Genomic DNA, 13695 nt, shown 5'->3' with positions numbered 1-13695 from the left:
CACACAGGAGAAAAGCATTCTTCCATCCATCCATTTGTTTACTCAACAACTCTTTGTGGTGGCAGGCAGTTGTCCCATGTGGAGCAGACAGAACAAACAAGCATGGAGGTCTGTGCTGACGGGAGCCAGGGACCCTGGAAGAGGATGGGAATGAGCCGGGAGACGAGAGCTGGGCCCAACTGGAGAGATCGGCCAACTACTAGCAAGGGTCCCCATTCCCATCCTGCCAAGAGAAAGCCTGTGCCCTCTGCGTCCCCCACTGCCTTCCCATGGGCACTCTACCCAGCAGGCTTCCCGGTTCTCAGTCCCTGCTTCAGCTTCCGTGGTGAGGAATACAGCGCTCTGAGGACTGGGAGGGCAGGGGGACAGCCAGCCCAGAGCTGATCAAACCATAACCTGCCTTACTAACTCCCCTTAAATCTACCCAGGGGACCTATCTGCTCTGCTGAAAAAGTGCTGAGAGGAAAGAAAATGGTCCTCCTCTGGCCTGTAAAGCAGAGTCAGATTAAAGGATCCAAAAAGCTGAAAATGCCCCCTTTCTCTTTTCCCCCCAGACATCTATCACCTCCGGTCTCAGTGGTCAAGCTCAGGTCCTCCCCAGCCTGATCAAGGCCTGCAAGAGCGCCACCAACTGGATGCTGGGACTCCAGACACCTCTCTAGTGGCTAACTTCTCTGCTCCTGGTTCCAGTGGGTTCACGAGTCAGGGACACCCTTGCTATGATGGGAGCACACATCCTCTTGCTCTGACCTTCACCATCATCAGAACCAATTATTAAGCAAGCAAATGCAAACAACACCTTTCCAAAAGCTTGGGAGGAGCAAGGTGAGCTGCGTGTTGGTGCTGCTGCCAGAGGAAAGGGAAGAGCAGCCAAGAGCATCTCCCCAAACCAGGCTCCAGGCTAGTCGTGCCCCACACTTTCCCTTCAGGTGGCAGGCTGATCCAAGTGACGCTTAAGATCCTACCCATTTCAGGAGCTGGTGCCAGACAGCCCTATACCCACACGCAAAGAAATGAAGTTGGACCCCTACCTCACACCATACACAAAAATTAACTCAAAAGGGACCAGGGACTTACTGTAAGAACTAAAACTATAAAACTCTTAGAAGAAAGCATAGGAGTAAATCTTTGTGCTGTTGGCTTCAGCAAAGGTTTCTTGGGACACCAAAAGCCAAAGCAACAGGAGGAAAATTAAATAATTTGGACTTGACCCAAATCGAAAACTTTTACACTGCAAATGACACCACCAAGAAAATGAAAAGACAACCCAGAGAACATGAAGGAGTATTTGCAGATCACATATCTGATATGAGGCTTCTATCCAGAATCTATAAAGAACTCTTATAACTCAATAATTAAAAGACAAATAACTCAATTTCCAAACAGGCGAAGTACATCAATAGATATTTCTCCAAGGAAGATACACAAATAGCAACCAAGTACATGAACAGATGCTCAAAATTACTCATCATCAGAGAAATGCAGATCAAAGCCATAATGAGATACCATCTCCCACCCACTGGGATTGCAACAACAACACAGACAATAGTAAGTGTTGACAAGGGTGTGGAGAAATTATGATCCTGTACACATTGCTGGTAGGGGGACAGCCACTTTGGAAAACAGTTTGGTAGTGCCTCAAAACGTTAAATATAGAGTTACTGTATGACCCAGCACTTCCTCTCCTGGGTACGGAACCAAGAAAAATCATAGCAGGTCCACAAAGAAATTTGCACACGGATGCTCATTATAGCACTGGTCATATCAGCCAAAACCCTGGAAGCACCCTAACACCCATCAAGTGACAAAAAGGTAAGCAAAAGATGGCAGGCACATCCCTAAACAAGTTATTATTCAGTCATAAAAAGGAACAATACACTTGTACAGTCTACAACATGGATAACCCTTGAAAGCACTGTGCTAAATATGAGAAGGCAGTCACCCAAGACCCCACATGGTATGACTCCACTTACAAGAGATTTCCAGAATGGACTAGTCCATGGAGGCACGACATGGGTTAGCAGTAGCCCAGAGTTGACCTGGGGAGAAATGAGGAGTGCTGCTAATGGGTAGGGGGTTGAATATGCAGGTCATAAGGTGTTGAAAAAGTAGATGTGGTGATGGTTATACCACACTGTGAACGTGAAAGGGGTGTGCTCATTTGCTCAGGCTACACAACAAAGTGCCACAGTCTGGGTGGCTTAAACAACAGAAATTGATTTTCTCCTTATGCTGGAAGCTAGAAGTTCAAAATAAGGTGTCTGCAGGTTTGCTTTCTCCTGAGGACTCTCTTCTGGGCTTGTAAATGGCCCAGTGTCTTCTTCCCGTGTCTTTGCATGGTCCTTCCTCTGTGCATGTCTATGTCCTAATGTCTTCTTCTTAAAGCACATCCATCCTGTTGGATTAGGGCCCATCCCAATGACTTCGTTCCACCTTAATGACCTATTTCAAGATCCTATTTCCAAATACAGTCCCATTTTCAGGAATGAGGGGTTAGGGCTTCAACATAGGACACATAACCATTTTTAAAACCCCATCCACAAATCCTAGAGATTGGCTGGGCGCCCCCCTTTGTCTTCCACATGTGGAACTGAGTCCCAGAGATGAGGGCGACTTGCTCCAGATCACAGCTGGTCAGAGGCAGAGCTGGCAACAGAACTCACAGCTGCCACTGAAGTCTAGTTCTCTTTCTACTACACACTCCTTCCACCTGAACCTCAAGGGCTCGTAAACTAAACAGACAGTGATGGGAAAAGTAAGAGAACTTCAAGTTTAAGAAAAATGCCTAAGAACTTAGATCATGTGCAATTAAGAAGTAAATATGCTCCACGGCTTATGGGAAAAGGGGCAGACAGCAGAGCTCTGGGGAGGCCCTGGGAGAGAGCCACACCACGCCAGCAGAGTGCGTGAGCAAATTCTACATGAATTCCGTATCTGTTGTGTGCCATGTGAAATAGGAGCTCGGTCCTGAGCAAGATGTGCTCTACAAAACACTTGGCACTTCAGCTAATCCTTGAAGAACGGGCCCAATTCCACTGGGTGAGGGCTTTCCAAGCAAAAGGAACCGCGTGACCAAAGGCAGGTAATTTCCAGACCTGCTCAGGAAATAGCAAGTTGGCCAGAGCAACGGAAGCATATGCTTTGTACAGGGAACAGCGGGGGATTACAAAGCAAAGGTAGGCTGAGGTCAGATCCTGGAGAGCTCTGCACACCACGCTTAGAGGCATGAACTTGAGGTAAGTAACAGGGAGCCACTGAAGGTTCTGGGACAGAAGTGGGCATCACCTGGGGAGCGCTCCAGGAAAGGTGGCACCCCGGCGGCCAGCAAGCGGCCAGGGCAGCCACTTCAAGAGCTCTTGGATGAAGCATTCATGGGACAGGGGAGGATGGCCACGAGCACAGCTGATGGGAAGAAGCCAGTGGGATTCAGGGAAGTGGAGAGCCCGAGGGAACTCTGCAGGCACTGAAAAGCCCCCAACTCCCAGAGCCCATGTTGTGATCCGGTGCCGACAGCCCTTCGTCTTTTCTATGGTGGGTTTTCTTTTCTTTCTTTTTTTTCTCTTTTTTCTTTTCTTTTCTTTTCTTTTTTTTTTTTTTTTTTTTTTTTTTTTTTTTTTTTTTTTTTTTTTTTTTTTTTTAGGAGCTAAAGGGAGGGGTGGGGAAGAGGAGGAAGACACAATGGAGTTGCCTAGTGAACAAAAGCTCTGGTATATTTCTACTCTGTTTTCCTCACGGTGTGCTGCTCTGCCGGCGCCCTATACCCTTATGGAATGCGGGGACACGGCCTGTACCTTACAGTGCAGCAGGGACAGCCGTAACACCTGCCCGCCAATGGTGCCAAGCACCCCCTGATCAGGGAGGGAGAGAAAGGGCCCAGGTACACACAGAGAATGGGGAAGACAGCACAAGAGGTCGAGAGAGTCCTTGGTTCGAGTCCTGGATATGTTCCCCCTTCCAGCTTTGTGACCTTGAGTCAAACACAGCCCCTCCCTAGGTCTTCACTGACAGCAATAGCCACAACGGATTATTCAGTGTCTATTAGGTGCCGGGGGCTACGTTAGGCTTTTAGTCCTTACAAAACATCCCATAAGGTAAGTATTAGTCTCCCTGTTTTGCAGATGGAGCAACTGGGGTCCATCTGCAAAACAGTAAAATAGGTCAGAAAAACACGCTTAAATCCAGGTTTGTCGAGCTTCAAAACCCACATTTTTAAGCCATATCACATTTAACGTGACTCAGGTGGAAATAACAAAGCCTGCTCTTCCCTCCCTCGTAGGCCTGCCATGAGGCTCCGCGGGGAGAATTCACTCTCAGTACTGTAGATAGTGTAGTTACTCAAGGTCCAAACGTGGAGGCCCTCAAGTCAGCTAGGACGTACCTCGGCTGAGGCCCTGGCCCCCGGCCCTTCTCCTACAGAAAACCCTCCAGCTAGCCTAGCCTTCCACCCTGTTGGCCCAACGTCACTTCCCCCATGATGTTCCCTGGGTTCCTCTCAAGCCCCAGAAGAAAAGCCCAGGTCTCACCTGGGTTCCAAGCTCCAAGCGTCTACCCTATCGGGAGACAGTGCATATCCCAATTAGCTCCCTCCCTCCTGACCACTGGGGTCCCCCCCCCCCAACAGCTGCCCCTCACTCGTCCCAATCCTGGAGATTACGGGAGAGGACTCAGATAAAGGATCTGGCAGAGCGCCCAGCACCAAGAGGGTAGCGAGTCTTTACGGCTGTTCACGAGATCCGGGCCCAGGCACCACACAACCTTTTGATTCTCCAAAACCATGTTCCCTTCCCCTCGGGTAGTCATCACATGCCAAAGCTTCCCCCAGACAAACATCCCGATGCTCCTGACACAAGCTGGGAAGGATACCGACCTATTATTAATAGAGGAAAATTGGACCTGACATTGTCAGTGATCTGAAACCTCCCAGCGGAGAAAAGTTTTGTTTTTTTAATAAATAATAGAAAACACAGGGTGTTTATTTCCCTAGCAAGTCGTTCTTCTTAAGTATCACTAGGCTCATACGTCAAGGCTGTCATCTAGGGAAACCGTGGAGTCATGCTGGCGTCTTTCAGTCCCTTCTCCTTCCTGAGGAGTTCAAAGCACTTCAGACAGATCCTCCTTCGTCTTCTCTGCAGCTCTCGGAGGGCGGGGAGGTTGGGGAGAGGGCCCCCAGCAACTCTGCCTCCAGTGTGCCTACAATAAACACTCGCTAACTGCCCAAGGGGGATGATTTTTCCTCACTTGCACGGATGGGAAGATGGAGGAAAGGCAATTTACTCAGCGCGCACCTAATCCAATTTCCCCAGTTCCGACTCCGTGCTTCAAGCCCACTCTCACTTGAGTCCTAGCTCCTCGCCCCGGCCTGGCTGGAGGGACGAGAAAACGACAGACTGACAGACACAGAGCCGCCGGTCTCATCGCTGACCAGTGTACAGAGAGAAAGTGACAATTTCCTAAACCCTCACGACAGAACCAACCGCCCCAACCCGGGCGCTTCCAGAACGGCCCATCTTCTGTCTCACCGGAGTATCCAATCATGTCGTGCTCTGTGGTGTTGTTCTATGTGCAAACTGTTCCTCTCCCCACCCTCAGTATTAACTGGACAGCTTTATGCTCCTCGTACCCTCCCCGAAGGGCTCAGTGTAACAACGGACCCCTCACATTAAAGCAGGGCTACCAGGCCAGCACCCTAAGCCACAGATACGTTTTGTTTGCTCTGTACCATGTTTCCCATTTTTTTTTAATCAGTCATCAATAGTGAAAAATCAGGAGATTGTACCCCAGACTCGGAAGTTCCAGCTTCCTCTGCAAACTGAAGATCTGGCCATACCAAGCTCACGTTCCAGTGTGGCATCTGCCAGCAGGTACAGGGTGACAGGCTTTGGTCTGTCACAGACCCTGGCCCGTGTCCCTCCTTGGAGCTGGCAGCTTTGCATATGGTTTGGTTGCATATGGCTAAACGGGGGAGCCTGTGGTCATTTTGGGCTACAAGATCCCTGAGCGGGAGATCTGGAGCTATTTCTCGCACTTTCAGTGGGGTCCGTTGGGGGCGTGCACTTACAGAATTACCCAAGGAGTTTAACATGCCTCTTCCAAATCCGTGTACCCAGGCCAGCAGGCTTCAGAGCCAGAACTACAATAGAAATGCAGAGCTACCACCTTTAAAAGCCTGCTACCTAACTCACTTCCGAGGCTCATGTCTAAGGCCGGACTTAGACCAAGATCTGAGCTAAATCCCGCGGCTGCTTGAGGGCATCTGACTTCCGGCAGGCGTTTAACAGCCCGGAATGAGATCTCCCATTACTCTAGGAAAGAATGCCTGGCTTCTTGACTCATCCTAGATAATAATACAAAAGGGGGAGAAAGAAAGAGAGGGGCAGGGAGAGAGAGGAAAAGGAGACGCATTCATAGACACACACACATACGTACCCTGTATAGAATATATTGCTGTAGATCAGTGCGGTTTCCTGCATCATTGTGAGGCAAGTCAAAAAAAAAGTGGGAACCAACTAAATGTTCGACAATGGGAAAATTGATAAACACTCGGTGATTACTATGTAGGCACTTAAAAGTCTAATTGTGATGATTATGTAGCTCGTGGTAGAATATTAAAGCAAATAGAATGCAAAATTCTATCTCCACCATGACTATAATCATGGGAAAATTATGCCTGCAAGTAAATACGGACTGAAGACACCCTCGAAAATGGAAGGTTGATTTGTCGCCGTGGCAGGTTTGGGAGGCATTGTTTTTCTCCTCATTCCTTTGATTTGTACTCTTGTCCTACAGCATTAATTACAGGATCAGTGTTTGTTTCTAAGCGCCCAGCCAGCTCCTGACCCCAAGACAACTTAGCATGCTCTAAAAGCAGATGAGGAAGAGGGCTAGGTGGCCAACGTCCCCCTGGCTCGGGGCCTTCTGAGAGTCCCGCAGGGGTCAGAGGCTTCGCCACAGATCAGTCTGCAGAGTTGGGGGATCAGTGGAGGTTACCCCCCACAAGCCTCATCCTCCACATGCACTCCTCGCTGAGGGGCTACCGCCTGGGGCCCCCCTTCACATGTGTGGCCCTCCACGGCTCTGCCGCCCGGCCATGGTTTCAGAGCCCCCATGCCCTGGACACCTGAGGAAAGACACCAGCTCCAAGGCCTCCAGGCGGAAGCAGCCACAGCAGCAGTCCCATCCCTCGTGCTTTTCAGTACATGTTTCATCGTGTCCACAGTTGGGGACTTAGGAACCAGAACAGGACATCAGGACAGGGGGACCGCCAAAGCACCTCCTAAAAGGAGGGGGAACCCCATGGCATCAAGCCAAGCCCCCTGCGAGCCCAGGGGAAGGCGAGTGAGGGACAGAGTATCAGGGCCACGTGGACAACCAGAAGATGCGACTCGCGGTGGCCAGGGGCCAAGGGGCTGTGAGGTAGCCGCCTTACCGTAAGCACTCACAGAGAGCAGAACGAGATGCACGTTCTCATGTACACTCTCCAAGCTGCTCAGACTCCCCAGGGAGAGATTTCCTGCAGTGAAATCCCCCTGGGACCCAGAGAGAGAGCTGGAGGAGGAAGAAACCTCCTTGAGAATCACAACCCAAATCCAGCAGGCGTCCCATTTTCAGGGAAATTCACTTATACGCAATTGTTGGGCTTTTATTTTTCAATTCCAAAAACTGGCTGCTTTTAAAAATTAAAAAAAAAAAAAAAAGAAAGAAAGAAAAGAAAAGAAAGGTGGAGGTAGGGAGTCGGGAAGAGGGAGGGAGGCATTCATTGCTGCCCTATCCTGAGGTTCACAGAGGGAGTCCCCAGGACCAGGGCCACAATCCAGAGGAACAAGCAAGGGTGGGAAGAGGACAGCCCAGCTGGTCAGGTCATTAAGCCCCCCAGGGGCATCTGCAAGCCTGGTGCCTGCCCAGCTGGTGGCATCTGCTGGAGGGGAGAGGGGAGGGAAGGGCAGCAGAGGGCCAACGGGACAGAACAGACTCCAGCAGCAGGCGGCCGGCCGCTCCTCCTGTAAGCAATCCCCACCCCAGGGTTATTTCCAGGCGCTTTTTCCTGTGAGAAAAGAATGGGAGGCATGCAGCCCAGCCATTACCCAAATCCACCCCACTGGGGCTTGGTGCCCAATTCCGTCCAGTGGGGGGCGGGGGAGCCCTCCGGAGCCTGTAATCAGCAAATCCGTTTAAGAAATGCACCCTGGCAGCTGGAGACGGTGACATAGGTAATGCAGCAGAGAGCCTCCCTTCGAGCTGAACGCACGCACGCTCCCAGGCTCCACCGCTGTGCGAGAGCGCGTGCTGGCCACGCCAGGCTCCACGAACCACGTGGAAAGGTGGCCAGAGACACTCCTGGACTTTTATAGCTCTTCAGGGACCTGATCTCCAGGAAGTGCTAGCAACTGCAATCCAACTGTGTCCCTGGCTAGAGAAGCCGGCTAGAGACTGGGGACTGCAGGGGGAGGAAGAACTTCATTGGAAAAAAATGTTGAGAGTTGAATGTCGAGCGGAAGGACAAAGGCTTGGATGAAGGAGCCTTACTGAGCAGGGAGGCGTTCTGAGTGCTCCGACAATTTGCACGGGGCTGTGCAGGGAGTACTGGGTTCACCTGGGGGCTTGGCTCCCCGGGGCAGGGGTGGGGGGCAGGGGGAAGAAGGGATAGCGCACGCTCTCCTGCAGGGCCTGGAACTTAGCCCCCAGAACCGGCCCTGCAGTGGGAACGAGCGGAAGACAACCCCCAGCTAGGAGGAGGACTCGGGAAGTTGAGGCCAAAGAAACATGCTAGCTTTACTTAAGAGAACCCATAAAACCATGGAGAGGAAAGAGCTAGAATATGAAGCACCTTGCCCGGACCAGGTGTACAATACTGCTCATTCTAAGAACTTGCAGATAAGTGGGTATGTTATTCTACTACTGCAGACATGAAGTCTAGGAATCCAGGAGATTCACCTCAGCCACATGGCTGGAACCAAGACTGAGGCCACACGTCACTCCAGATACACCACCCTCCAGTGCGAGTGTCATGACCCACTCTTCCCAAGAGCAGACCTTCCCCACCCCTGGCTCCTCTCCCAACACCAACACCACCTGGCTCGCTGGGTGACCTCAGGCAAGCCTCTCAGCCTCTCTGGGCCTCCACTGCCCCTGTGTAAGAATAAGGGTATTGGTAAGGCCCCTTCCTGTTCACTTATGCCCAGAAGGTGTAAGTAAGCTTGTGACTCTGGCAGGAAAAAAATGAAACAGACGAACAGGTCTTCACCGTGGTTTCTGAATCCAGCTAAACACGGTAGCCCTCCATGGGGATCCATAGCACCCCACCTTTCACGCCTTATTATAACTGGTAGCGTTCTTGTGTTCTTGCCTGTCTCCCCCACAGGCCGTGTACTCCCTCGGGGAAGAATGCCTCACCTAATTCTGCCTGCACCCCTCTGCCCAGAGCCGCACCTGACACGCCACAGACACTCGTCCAATGTTAATGGCAGCTGCCTGAATGAGTGCGTCGATGAATGAATGCAGGGGGAAACGCTCCTTGAAGCCAGGCACGTTGCGGAAGACAGCACTCACAATTATCTGTTTACCAGATTCCTCCTCAGAGGTAGGAAAGCGGGACCTTCCCAAGCCTAACTCTGCACTGAAATCATCTGGCGAGCTTGTCAAAATACAGATTCCTGCCCTGCTCGCAGAGCTGCAGGCTCAGAAGATCTGGGCTGGGGGCCCAGGAGTCTGAATTATTAAAAAGCTCCCCAGATGTTTCTAACTCAACGCCAGGTCTAGAAGCACTGATGTATATTATTTGGCTAACACCCGTTCAGTCCTGTGCTGGGACCGGATGAAGCTAAGAAATGGTGGGGTGGGGTGGGGGGGTAGTGACTCTCCTAGAGCTTTTTTTCTGAAGAGCTCACATCAACTTTTTATGTCATCATGCTGTTAGCTATCGGACTGAAACAGGGTGGCAAAGCTCCTCCCCATTCTGTAGGCTGGCAAACTGAGGTCTGCCTAAGAAAGGATTAATTCCTCTTTTCACCTCTCCTTTGAGCTCCAGTAGAATGCAGGGCATTACAGCTTTCAAGGACCCAGCTAAACTTCCAAATTAGAAAAGAAAAGAGAAGAGAAGAAGAGAGAACAAGGCTAGGTGCACGCTTGACTGCAGGACTGACATCTCTCCACCTCCCGTCCAGACTGGGAGGACAAAACCTACTGTTGTTTGATGGTTGCATACCCGCAAGGCTGCCCCCGGAACACACAGCCCCTCCAGTGTCAGACCATCAGGAGGAACAGAGCCCCAGCCAGGCCCTTCATCTCAGGCCTGCCCTGGATGTAGGCGAAGGGCCGTTCATTTATCCATTCATGAAAATTACAGCACAGCGAAGACGCGCCAAGCGAGGAGAAGGTTAGGAAGGTGCTGTGTCCCCAGCGGAGTTAAAGGAAGAACTTAACTATTTCTCTTCTTCTCAATAAAGAAGCCGCCTCCTGGAGGGACATGACGGCAGACTGAGAGCTGAGCTGCCCACAGCCCACAGTTTACCCAGCAGTGGGGCGGTCTAACTGGAGACACCCCTTAGAGGCAGGAGCCAGAGGCACCTCGGAGGGACAGGCCTGAGAGGCCCCCTCTTCCCTTATCCTCCTCCTTCCAGCCAGCCTTGGAAGAGATTGATGGAGCCAGGACAGCTGCAGTGGCGGGGGGTGAAGGGGGGGAACAACAGCTGGACAGAGGGAGGGCCCTTCCCCCGCTGGAGCTAAGGAAGGAGAGGACAGGTCCCCTCTGCACACTTCTCCTTCAGGAGTGGAATGTGAGCCTTTGGCCCCCCTCTGGCCTTGCTCGCCCTTTCTCTCCTGGTCCTCCAGGCGGGCAGGTGTCTCTAGATTCCACAAATAGCAGGCCACTCCATGGCATGGCTGCGTACTCTGGGCCTTGGAGCAGGCAGCCCCACGCTGCCATGGGCCACACTCCCGGCACACATTTTGCCTCCTCCACACTTGTGGGACCTGAGCCCCCACCAGCTATTCCACAGGCTGCAGGAAGGAACCCCAAGTCCTGACCCCCCATCCCAACATGGTGGAAAGCAATGCAGTGACCTACAAGTGGATGCTCGCCTGTCAGCAGGTGCAGATTCCATCACAAATGAAGCGTGTGCTCCCAATGGACTCGGGATAAATCCCGATTCTACTAAAAGCTTCATGACTTTGATCTCTGGTTGCCTCATCTGCGACATGAGTACAATAATATCTACTTTATAGAGTCATTCTTCTAAGGAGAGGAACTACACCCTGGTCCATGACAGGTCCCCCATGTACAATAGGCCTCAGTTTCTTCATCTGTGAAATGGGCAGGCTAGTCTAGATGGTCTCTCGGGGGTCCTCCAGCACCCAAAAAACTGACTCTGCCTTCTGGTCAACATCCCCAGGATGTAGCCACCCCATCCCCTTCCTCTAAAGACAATCTGAGCAGTGATTCCTGCAGTTTTTCCCAGATCAATCAGGGCCCAAGGCTTCTCCCCTCCTATTCCCCCAACCGGACCCTGTAACTCAATCTCCAAATGTGACCAGGCCAGACTCCCCCGGGGCCAGGCCTTCACCCACCAAGCCATGCCCCCACACATATACAAACCATTCATGCAGCTCAGTCTTTTGTTACCAAGAGCAATTCACGGACTCCTGACACATCTCACACCAGAGGTGACCCACCGGTGTGCAGCAACGTTGTAAGTGGATACTGCTGGTGCAGACCAATACTGTCCAATGTGGCAACCACGAGCAACGGGGGGGCCCACTTAAATTTAAAATTTTAATTAATGAAAAGTACAATTAGAAGTTCCATTCCTCAGGCACACTAGCCACATTTCCAAGACTCGCTAGCCACATGTAACTCATGACCACTGTACTGGACAGGGCAGAGCAGACCATCTCCCTCACCACAGCCCTGGTCTCGAAGATGCTCTCCAGGCAGGGGCAGAGAGGGCCCCGGGAGACTCAGAGAGACTCTGCAAGGGGACAGAGTGAGAGGGAGAGGGCAATCGTGGAGGAAGGGCCGTTTCCCACTGCTTCAGTGGGCATACCACCAGGATGGGTGCTCCGGCAGGCCCACCAACTCAGGGTAGCATCCCCCAACCCAGGGACGGCTCCCTGGCCCCGACACCTGGGAGAATGCATGGACAGCTGTCACACCACGCTTCATTTTTGGGATGCATGGGACGCTCGTCATTCTCTCCAGACCCTGGCAGACTCCCTGGCCCTTCCCATCTCATGGTCTACACCTTGTCTCAGGGTGGAGAGTGCCGCCACCCTCCCACCGCCCAACTCCAGCTAGGGCCTGACCTACAGGAAGCCTCAGCTCCTCCACTAAACCACAGACTCGACAATATCTGGCTGCTAGGCCGGAGCGAGGGGAAAGGAAGGTGAGAAAGCTCTTTTTAATCAAGCACCTATCACACGCAGGGCACCACGTGAAGGTACTTTCACTTGCATTTTCCTACCCCCACCCCCCCCCAAAAATGCTGTAAGGTAAGTGTAGTTAAACCTACTCTCCAGGTGAGATAAGTCTCAGAGAAGGCATGTGAGCTACAGAGCTAGGAAGTTAAAGGTCACAGTCTCAACGCAAACCCAGAAACGTCAGCCTGCAGAGCTTACAATCTATCACCCCCACCCCCTCCGCAGCCACGGCCACGGACAACCGATGAAACGGGAGCAGCCACTGCCGCTCCCCCTCCCACAGAATCTCCACACATGTAAGCACGATGGTTGGGACCTAGGGCTTTTGGAGTTTCTGGCCTGAGAAAGCCCAGAATCTCAGGACGGTCTTGGCAGCGGCAAGGTGAAGAAAGGCCAAAGAAAAAGCAGGTGCAGCTGACTGAGGAAGGGGAGGAAGAAGGCAGTGGAGGGAACAGAAAAGTGAACTCATGGGAGGGGGCAGTGCACGTGGAGGCATCTGTAAGCATTCTAAGTGTAATTAATGCCTGTCCTTCTCGATGCGCCCCCAGCCTCCGTGAAAGCGGTGCCCTCGTCTGTTCACCGCCGCGTTCCTAGCAACACCAGGGAGCCTAGCATACAGCAGGTGCTCAATAAATGCCTGTCGGAAAGACAGAAGGGTGGATGGAATAACAGACAGAATGGCAAGGAACTGTGGAGAAAGACAAGTTGTCCTGCCCTTTCAGAGCCCACCGTGTCCAAGAAGTCTTCCTGACCTCAGCACCAGCCTGGCTCCCGAGGGCTCTGAATCACTAGAGGCAGACAGCCCGTGGGGCTCTGCCCGCCCCTCTGTGGCAGCCATGGCCCCAACCCCACTCTCCTGGTGACCCAGGTCACCCAGGTCCTAGGTCTAGGGCTGAGAGAGACTGCAAAGATCAGGGGGTCCCATCATCTCGTCGTCCAGATGAGGAGACTGAGATATAAGAGGGGAACTGACTTGTCAGACAGCACAACCCCAAAGTGGAGAAGTTTCTCGTGACCATGCCAGCAGAAGCTGGACAGCAAAGGCCCAGTGCTGAGCCCCAGTGCCCTGTAGCTTGCTCGCAGGGCCAGGCGGTGCCTGCAGCCCATCTGTCTCTGCAGCCTGCCAAGAGGCCTTCCCTCCCCTGTGCCTGTGTTGATGAAGCCCACTGCGGGCGACTTCAGAACATTGCACCAGGGGGAGGTTTTGTGGGTCGTGGTGCCAGGCCTGTAATTTCCGATTTCCCAGCCTGATACCCCTAATCGTCTGAGCCCTCTCTGCTCAGA

This window comes from Enhydra lutris, unplaced genomic scaffold, assembly GCF_002288905.1.
Source record: "Enhydra lutris kenyoni isolate GAN:26980312 unplaced genomic scaffold, ASM228890v2 scaffoldscaffold69, whole genome shotgun sequence".
NCBI lineage: Eukaryota > Metazoa > Chordata > Mammalia > Carnivora > Mustelidae > Enhydra > Enhydra lutris.
The sequence above is the reverse complement of the archived record's forward strand: the minus strand, read 5'-3'. Positions refer to the sequence as shown.